Genomic DNA, 9,678 nt, shown 5'->3' on the forward strand with positions numbered 1-9,678 from the left:
GACCATCCTATTATATTTGATTACCATAGTCTGGCAACAAAACCAAGTTTATCTTCCAATGTAGCCTTTCTCACCAATTCCCCTTTCAGTTGGATTGCACTTAAACAATCACATCTCCCCATAAAGCCCGGTTGAAGGGTTTGGGACTCCAATCTAAAAATATTTGGAAGTGGACAGATTGAAGGAGACTGCAGAGTAAACCTGCTCCCACCCCAGCCTCAAAGAGTAACAACACTCGCTTTCTGCACACCATTTCATGAATGACTCCAAGGCAATTAGCAGCTTTCTACAGTTGCAGCTGTACAAGCCCCAGCTGGGATGATAAACTGCAGCTCCTGGGTTGATTTCCCAAAGAAGTGATTGCGCACAGAGAGCGTTTTGGGTGGTCATGGAATTTATTCAAGCTGGAAAAAAGTGTGAGTGATATCCACTATGAGGAGAAAATAATGAGTGTAATTTTCAAGTGACAGTTTCCTGATCTCCTTCTCTCTTTAAAAAAAAGGAGTTATTGCTATGGAAGCCGGATAATCAGAGGCAGTGTTGTGGCATATATAAAAGATTACAGCAAATAAAGTTAGGATGATTGTAAACAAATGGCTGCTTTATTCATCAAGGGGATTTCAGTAGGGATAGAAAAGCAGATTTGGAATTACTGCTTAATTGGAAGATGATGACAAACACTAGAATTTTTAAATGTGCAATTAACTGTGTGCTGTGGCTGTGCTTCTTCTTATTAAATATTATTAGTAATTTGCTTCATTCTTTGAGTGGAAGAATTTTTAATTATGTTTACAAAAACTCCTGGTTGTATTATGGAAAGCTTTGAGATGGCAATTTTAATTGATAGGCAGTTTGATTTCCCTTTTCATTCTTGACCTAGTATTTTCATTCTTTTTTTTCCTCTGTGCTGATACAGTACTACAAATTTTGTTCAACAAACCAATTTTTAAAAAACTCTCCATGTGGGTTTATATTTAACAAATTATTGTCACTTTCTATGAAGTATATTATAGGTTACCTGGAACAAAATCCATTTAAGGCTTTCTTATTTTCAGATTCTTCTTGTAAACACCTTATTGCAGCTCATGCCTTCCTCAAAATCCTTTCTAGCCCATGGAAATTCATCTCTTGACTTCAATAAGCTACGAGTCAGATCTCAATGAAAGGGGGAGTAATATATTGCCTTTACAATCTTGTTTCTGTTTTTTTCTTTTACCTTTCTTAGAAATCATTCTTGATCCTGTCTGCTGCTTCTTTTTCACTGAAATAATTATTCAGATATTTTTTCTATTGTTTAACTTGATCTCAACCCAATCGTTATTGTATTTTTTCTCCCATCTAGGATGAAAACTACTTTTTACTGCTTGCAATTTTTAAACAATGGAAAAACACCCCACACTATTCCTAAGAGAAGAATAAACTGGGACTAATCTGTTTACCTTTCCAGATTTTTAAAAATGAAGTTTTCCAAACTCCAAGTAGAGTCTCTTTACTTTGAAAAAAAAGGGGGAGTTTGACCTCTCTCTCCTAATGTCCTAGCAAAAATGGCTATAATTTAATGCACAAACTGGTGGTTGCCCTACTGAAGTAGTGTGTTATCCATGGAATGCCAAATTGGGAAATGACTGGATGGAAACTCCTTCATCTCTATATGATATAACCAACGTGTGTTGTAGTCCAACGTCTACAAATTCCCTGATTGGAAGGCAAGTGAGCCTACCATCCACTCTGAAACTTATGAGCCAAATGTCTCTGGGCAGTTCACAAAAGGTGACATTTTCCCTCTTGTGGTTCTCCACAATTGAAACTGGCAGACTTTTCTCTAATCTGTCAGCTTCTTAAAACCCAGGGCTGGACACAGCCATTGGTTGGAGTGCAGGGAAAGCATCTGATTCCAAAGTTTAATTCCAGGTAGGTACCCAGACAAATCCCTGGCAGTTTTCTTGGTAACTTTTTTTAAGTAATTTGCTATTGCCTGCTTCCCAGGGCTGAGAGTGCGTGACTGGTGCAAGGTCACCTAGCTGCCTTTGTGTCTAAGATCATCTTCTGGTTTCTTTTTTTTAGCCACTGCACCAAATTGGCTTTCAATCTGATGACTACTTTGTATTTTAATTTTACTCCTATCATTCACAATAAAAATATAATTCAGAACAATTTTTGAAAGGAAATTGCTGGAACCATATTTAAGGCTGTACATGTCTGAGTTAGAGGCACTGCTGGGAGCCATCAACCAGGAATAGGGTCAGGAATCAAATGAAGCCATGCAATCCAGTTCAGGTATCCCACTAAGTCAATCAGAAGCAGCAACAAATATGGATTCAGACTGGGGCTTGTTGACCTAAAACATTTGGTGAATTCATTGGCTTTGTTTGCACATTATATTAAATTAGAAACAAATTATTTATGACATCTTAAAATGTTTGTCTTCAACAGCTATTGTAAGGTATAATTGGCTTTAATTAGATAAGTCAAATTTCCATAGTTAATGCCCACTTTAAATGCTGCTGTTTTTCTGAAAGTTGGAAGAAGAAATCTCTTTGCTCTGTTGGATAATTTGCCTCAAATGAATTGTAGTACTTCAACAGAGATGACCTATTTTGCTTCAGCTGCTTCATACAGAGCGAAAAAGAAATTATCCAGATTCAATGTTTATTAAAATGCAAATTGACAGGTTAAATCAAATTAGTTTTCCTTTATTTGAGTTATGTCTTCATTTAGATAAATTACATAGAATGTGAATTGTTCATCTAATCCTCAGCCAGGCCAAATGTTGGTCTGGATACTGGACTTTTTATTGGGAGTGTCCACAAGGAAGTTTTTTTTAAAAAGGTCAACTCTCTTTTTGCCTCATTCCCCCTGAAAGAGTAGCACACAATTTATGATGCTCCAATGTACCTTAGGGTTTGAGCAAACGTCACAAGACAAAGAGGATGGGAGTACTAGTCATTCTTGACATGGATACTCACACTGTATACCAGAAAATGCCAAACAGGGCAATGTTGGTCCCTCCTGGGTGGGTCCAGGAACTACAAAAGGGTTGGTGACCAGTTGTTTGCGGACTCTGAGGTTCACTTTGGCAGCTGTGCATTGGTTCTTCACCTGAAACACTGAACTTATCAATTTATTTATTTTATTATTGATTACATTTATATGCCATCTATCTCACTATTACACAACTCTGAATGGCTTACAGCATAACAAAAAGATAATACAAAACAATTAAAAATAAGAAAGATTAAATAAACACTAAAAACCAAGATGGCCGGATGCATAAGGGTGGGGATCTTCTCAATCTGCTCAATCCCAGCATTGAGCGCCCCTATTGGAGCCTAAGTCACATGGCAGAGCCAGGTTTTAAGGCTCTTCCGGAAGGCTAAGAGTGTGAATCCTGACCTCACCTCTGGTCCGGGGCCACAGCAGAAAAGACTCTTCTCGTAGACCCTATCAGATGAAATTCTTTGGTAGAAGAATCTGAAGTACACCTCTGCTATTGGAGTAAGGGGGATAGATCAGTCCTATTGTCTGAGCCCCTTCCCCAATATCCCTTCAGTCACATGTAGATTTTTCAGCAGGGAGGAAAGCTTACCATCTATGTTTATTTATCCAGACTAAGAAAAAAATACTTCTAAATTAGAAAGAACCCATGGCTAAATCTTGGTTTGAAATTTAGCATGCAGCAAGTTAGATGAAATGTAGATCTTTTCTAAAGACTCCTTTTTATAAATACTTCTGTCACTTTGTTTGGAAGATTGTTTTAAATTAAGTGTTGGGCAAAACCACTGCTTATGATCATAGGGGTGAATAAGTTTGGCATTTTTCCATTTGGAGAAAAATGAATATGGTGTCCAGACAAAAACTCGATTAAAGTGTTTAGTCATCATTGCATGCAAGTGTCAGGAGTCAACTCATTATTTGTAAATTGTTTGCTGTCTTTCTGAAAAATTCTTTACACAGCATGGTGTCTGTTTTATCTCAATGATGTCTCAGCTCATGGCTTGATTGCATCATCAGAAGCAATTGAGCTTCTTTCATGGTTTACATTATAATGACATCGGCATGCACCATTTTTTTCACTTAATACTTGTAACTCTCCAAAACATAGGCAGGAAGACTTGAGGGGGAAATACACATTTTAACTGTTTTTTGGTTGTTGAAAGTCGCAAAGGACAAGGCTAATATGTAACAGTGTTACTGGAATGAGTTGAACTGAAAAATTCAGCTTGACATTTTAGGAGAAAAGTCACACTGTCATATATTTTTACTGGTGAAAATGGAGGCTCCAGGTAATTTGAGGGTGCCCAGCCCTGTTCTGAATTCAGGTAGTAGTACATGGTCAGGCTATTTCAAAAAATGTTTACGGAAGATAAATCAATTATAAGTTCAGTTATAAATTTAGGGGACTGGAGGCTAAAACATAAATTGGCCTGTTTTTCAATCATGAATCAACACCCCACACACACATACAATTATCCTAAAATATGTTACAGAAGGAACTCATTTTATTTTACATTGAAGTGGATGCCTTTTTAAAGCACACATCCTACTTAACAGTTTTCATAAATACATTGCAGGTAGTCCTTGACTTATGACCAGTCATTTAATGACCATTCTAAGTTAAACTGTCCATGGAAGGAGTGATTTATGGTCCTTAAAGCACCCCCAGGCATCATAAATGATCATAGTGTCCTCCCGTAGTCACATGACCAAATGATGGGCGTGTAAGCTTTATGACCGATTGCAGCATAGTCACATAAGTGCAATTTGCCCTTTTTTTTTTTTTTGCTGATCTCTGGCAAAAAATACCCATTCAGGTGAATGGGTTTGCTTAACAACCACAGTATTTGCTTAACAACCACTGTGAAAAAAGCTAGAAAATTACTTCTGATCACCTGGGTACCTCAACTTAGCCTGCAGTGATTTATGACCATATTTCTGGTCCCAATTACCATCATATATTGAGAACTATAGCAAAAAAATGTTTAGCTATATAATCAGTTAATTCAGGAGAATTTAGTTTGTTACTGTAGCGATGATATAAGCAGTGTTAAGCAAACAGGGCAGCCTGCTAGGAAGAAACTAAGAATTAAATGAAACAATTACAAAAGCTATCCATTTACTCAACATTCACTACCAAATTCACTGATAAACATTAGATGCCATAGACCAGAGTTCCTCAACCTTTCGGCGTTGGGGGCCCAGAGTGGAGGGAGGGGAGAACGAGGGGTGGTTTGTGTGGGGGTGAACATGGCAACCCTCATGTGAATGGGGCCGCAACACTTGTGATGATGCTTGCGCAAGTTGGGCGGTAAACGCCTGAGACTCTCGAGGCAATGTTCGTGTAAGTGAAGCTGTGCATACATAGCACACGTGTGCACCAGGCAGCCACTCACGTGGCCCACTGGTCAATAGGCTGTGATCCGGTAATAGGCAGTGGCCATAGATCTTACCTGCCTAAATTGCCTCAGTTCAAAACTCAGTCAGTGAATGAATGAATACATAATGCTAAGTTTAGCAATGGTTTAATCAACAATGGCTTTACCAACAAACTATTTTATGACATATCATGATTTCCAAACTAGAACCTGACAAGATCTTGTATTTGGAAATTTGCTTTGAATAATTTATATCTATAAACTGTGTGTGGATCACCCATATTAAATTAGTCCGCATATATGACTGGATTTTGATTTGTTATGTTGACATGTTAATTCAAGAGAGAAGAGATTTGTCATTATAAGGGATCAATTCTCTCTTGCATTAACATTTTACTTTTAGTGAGTTTTGCCATTTTTTCTTTTACTTTTTTTTATTCACCTACTTGTATAGATGTTATCTTATGCAGGTCATATATTTTGGGCAGAACAGATATAGCTAACATAAGTTTGTTCTGTTGGATATTCTTACACTTCTCATTTACACTTAGAAGGCATTTTGTTGTAACTAAAGTGGCTGTTTTTTTCACAAATGCAGGCCAGTAAAGGCAACAAAATTTCTACAGCTCAGTGTCTGGTGGTCTGTTCCATCTAGGATGAACCACTGGCTGAGTTCATAATTGCACAAACAAACTCACTCTTCTGTTCCAGATTGAGCAAACATAGTGATTTGCAAGTGATTTACTGACAACTTCAGGTGAACATCAAGGCAGGAATAAAGCCAGCTAAACAGATACACACACACACACACACACACACACACACACACACACCCCTAGGGAATTATGTAGGCATGTGATATCTTATCTGTTGGTAGAACATAGAGTGGGAGACAGCCAATACAGAGCTGGAAGGGACCATGGTTGGGCTGGACAGAAGGCAGCCAATGTAGTGCAGGTTTAGGAAAGCAGGACGAGACAACAGTAGTGCAAAAACCAAATGCCAAAAAAGCAAGGATGAAACAATCCTGGTCCAGCAGCGGAGTATTGTTTCCAGTGGAGGGCTGGTCTCTAGCTGCTGCTCTTAAATAGTCCAGCTGCAGAACCAGATCATTTATGGGCACTGCTGTTTTGCTTCTGGAGGAGCTGAACAGATCACCCTGCTGTCCAAATCTGCCAAGTCTTGGGTCTAAGTGCCATGCCAGGATCTGTTCCTCTTGGCTGGAATTCTGGCTGAGTCAGCTTCAGATAGGAAATTGCCTCCTGGTTTCTGTGGTACTTGATGGATCAGGCCTTTCAGCCTCTGATGAGTCGTAACTCATAATACCTGCAATATGTTTTAATTTCTGCTTGGTGTGTGAACCCACTGTGATTTGTAATTCATGAACTATGGCAGAATCACAAGTAAACAAAGCCAGTTGATGCTTAAGCAAATCATGGCTTTGTACAATATAAAATCCCTATCTATATCATGTGTGGTCAAGATTGAACTATAAATGGTAAAACCTTACTGCTGAATTGGCATCAACATTATTTATAGCTTACTTTAATTGAAAAAAAAACCCCAGATTTTTTTTGCTTTGTTTACTCATGACTCTGTCCTAGTTCATGGATTACTCCATCTCCAATAATCAAAACAAAAAAACCCCCCAGATTTTATTTCTGTTTTGATTATTGAAGATTGAGTAGACCCACTGCTACCTTAGTATAGTAAATGTTTTGGCAGCTCTCGAGAAACATGTGATGACAGTTCTCTTGAAGATGAAAGGGATTATCACATAATGTTGTAAGTACCAGATTGGATGCATTGCTGAATAGGTGACCTCAGCTGGAAAGTTGTGATAAATTTGTGGATGTCTATAATTAATTTACTGAAGACTGCCTTTAGCATAACATAATGTATGAAGAATCTCATCCTCACTAACCAATTTCCATGTGAGTCAAGCAACAGAAAAAGGTCTAGTAGTTTTCTTGTATCAAATTTTATTAATGTTTTAAACTGTCCCATCAGTATGCAGATAATAGCCAGGCAAATTAAATAATGGGCCAGGCAAATTAAATGATGCTGTCTAAGTCTGGTTCCAGTGTTAGAAAGCTGTGCTGGTCTGGATTGGGAAGAATGGACTCAGGCTCAATCCTGACAAAAATAAATGGCTAGAAATCTTGAGCACCCTGCTTTTCCATATTTGATCTTGGATGGAATTGCACCAGGTCTGGTGTGCAATTTGTGTCATCTTGAACTCAAGAGCTCCTGCTCAGAGTAGATGGCAGCTGGGGACAATAGGGTCTTTACACCAGTTGTCCTTTCCTAAACTAGGAAACCTCTTAGACAGTCACTCTCTCCTAGTCACCTAGAAGTGGGGATGCCCAGTTGGGGGGTCCTTTTATGTCCCAGTAGGAGCTGGAGTGAAGGACAGGAACTCACCGTGCCCCACGGACGCACTCAGGGCTCTAACGCAGGCTTGCTGCTTGTCAACCATGCAAGCCACCGTGCTCCTAATAGTATGCATACCCAACTGCAGACACTGCCTAATTGGACTAGGTGGATGGAGACAGGTGGTCTTTCATTTGCAATATTAGATATATAAATTCAGTGTAGATATGTATATGCATTAGTTATACCGAAATGATGAAAACAGTTCTAAAGTTCAAAACAGAGCCAAAAATTAAAAACCAGGATCAAGTGCATTTGATAAAGTTGAATTACTCTCATTGATCTATTATTTAGTAGAAATTCTAATGCAAGTTTCAATAATTTTCTTTTATATTTGAAACTATTTGTCTTTGCATTTTAATATATGAGGAAACGTGGTTTGCTTAACCTTGATTTAGCATGTTGCGTGATCCAGCCAATTGTGATCAAACAGCTATGCAAGCAAGAGTGTTCTTATGAAATGCTAAACTGCATTTAGTAAGGCTGTGCAGCTCTTAAGATTCAAATGGAGGTGGTGATTCACAGCATGATTGGGTACATACGTAATAGTTGTCAGGATTACCTTCACTAAAGGCATCTTTTCAGTGATTGCAACAGGACTGGTATAGTCTTGATTTAGCAACTGCCTCAGACAGCAACCATTTGCAGTTACAGTGGTGATGAAAATGTAACTTTACCACCAAGGCCCACATTTTATGGCCTTTGTAGCACCTCTTCCCGAGTCACATGATCAGCATTACAGTCAGTTGGTACAGATATTGGCCTGTACCCATTTTTTTCCCCCCATCAGGGTGGGAAAATTGCTTAAACAAGGTATCCCTTTGTGAGCTAAAGGCAATTTAACAAGCTCAGCTCAGTTACCTTAATTACAGTTAATTAGAATCCTCCAGCCAGGTAGCAGGTGTTGCCTGAAATTGACAAGACCCTAATCAGATTCATATTAAAGGCTTTTGACTTCTTCTTAAGCAGCTCATGGAGGATCTACTAGGCAACCAGTTGATGTGCATTCGATGTGTGTGTGCCTGCTTACTCTCTCACAATAATTTCCTCTCCAATAAATGTAACATCAATTCTCTTCTTGCTAAGTATCCCAGGGACCGAGTGAGATCCCGAAGGGTAAGGGAATGGGAGAAAAGGACTATAAGAGTTGCTCTTTTTAGCAAGCATCATCATGGAAAAAGTTCTAGAAACCTTCCCTGTTTGGAGTTAAATCCTCTTGATGCTGTAACACAAGGGGAAGGGAACGTAAAATCATACATATTCATGTGTTTTTTCACTTAGATATCACTTTGCTTAACAACTGAATTGCTGGTTCCAATCCCTAAACAGTGATAGATGAATCTGCCTAACCCAAACAGATTTTTCCTGACCAGTCCTAGTGAACAGAGTGGCTCCTGGTTCTCACCTAATGAGAAGTAAGGTTTGGAGGGGACTTAAAAGTAGGATTCACATCTCTCAGGTGAGGAAAGCTCCCATTTTAGTGGCCGTTCAGAAGCTAGTAAAATCATGGTTGTTCTAAATCCCTGTGGCCCTAATTAGAAGGAAATAATTAATTCTGAGATGTGTAAATATTCTCAAATTATTATATTTCTATAAATTTACTATTGCATTGGATTGTTGCTGTCGCATTTGTGAATCACACAGAATCTTTTAAGGCAATGTAAACATTTTACATGTAAATTATAAACAAACAAAAGGCATCTATTTTAAGGCCTGTCTGTAAAAGTCCTGTATGGGTATCAGTGTTCCAAATGTTTCCATTTGAACCTGAAGTACTACATAGCCTTATAATTTAAAATTACTGGATAAACTGTAGCAGATCTTCAACTTGAAGGTCTCTCCTATGGATTGAGCAGAAACCTCTTTCACTTTA

Source organism: Crotalus tigris, unplaced genomic scaffold (genome assembly GCF_016545835.1).
Source record: "Crotalus tigris isolate CLP2741 ecotype Arizona unplaced genomic scaffold, ASM1654583v1 scf7180000017573.2180621, whole genome shotgun sequence".
NCBI lineage: Eukaryota > Metazoa > Chordata > Lepidosauria > Squamata > Viperidae > Crotalus > Crotalus tigris.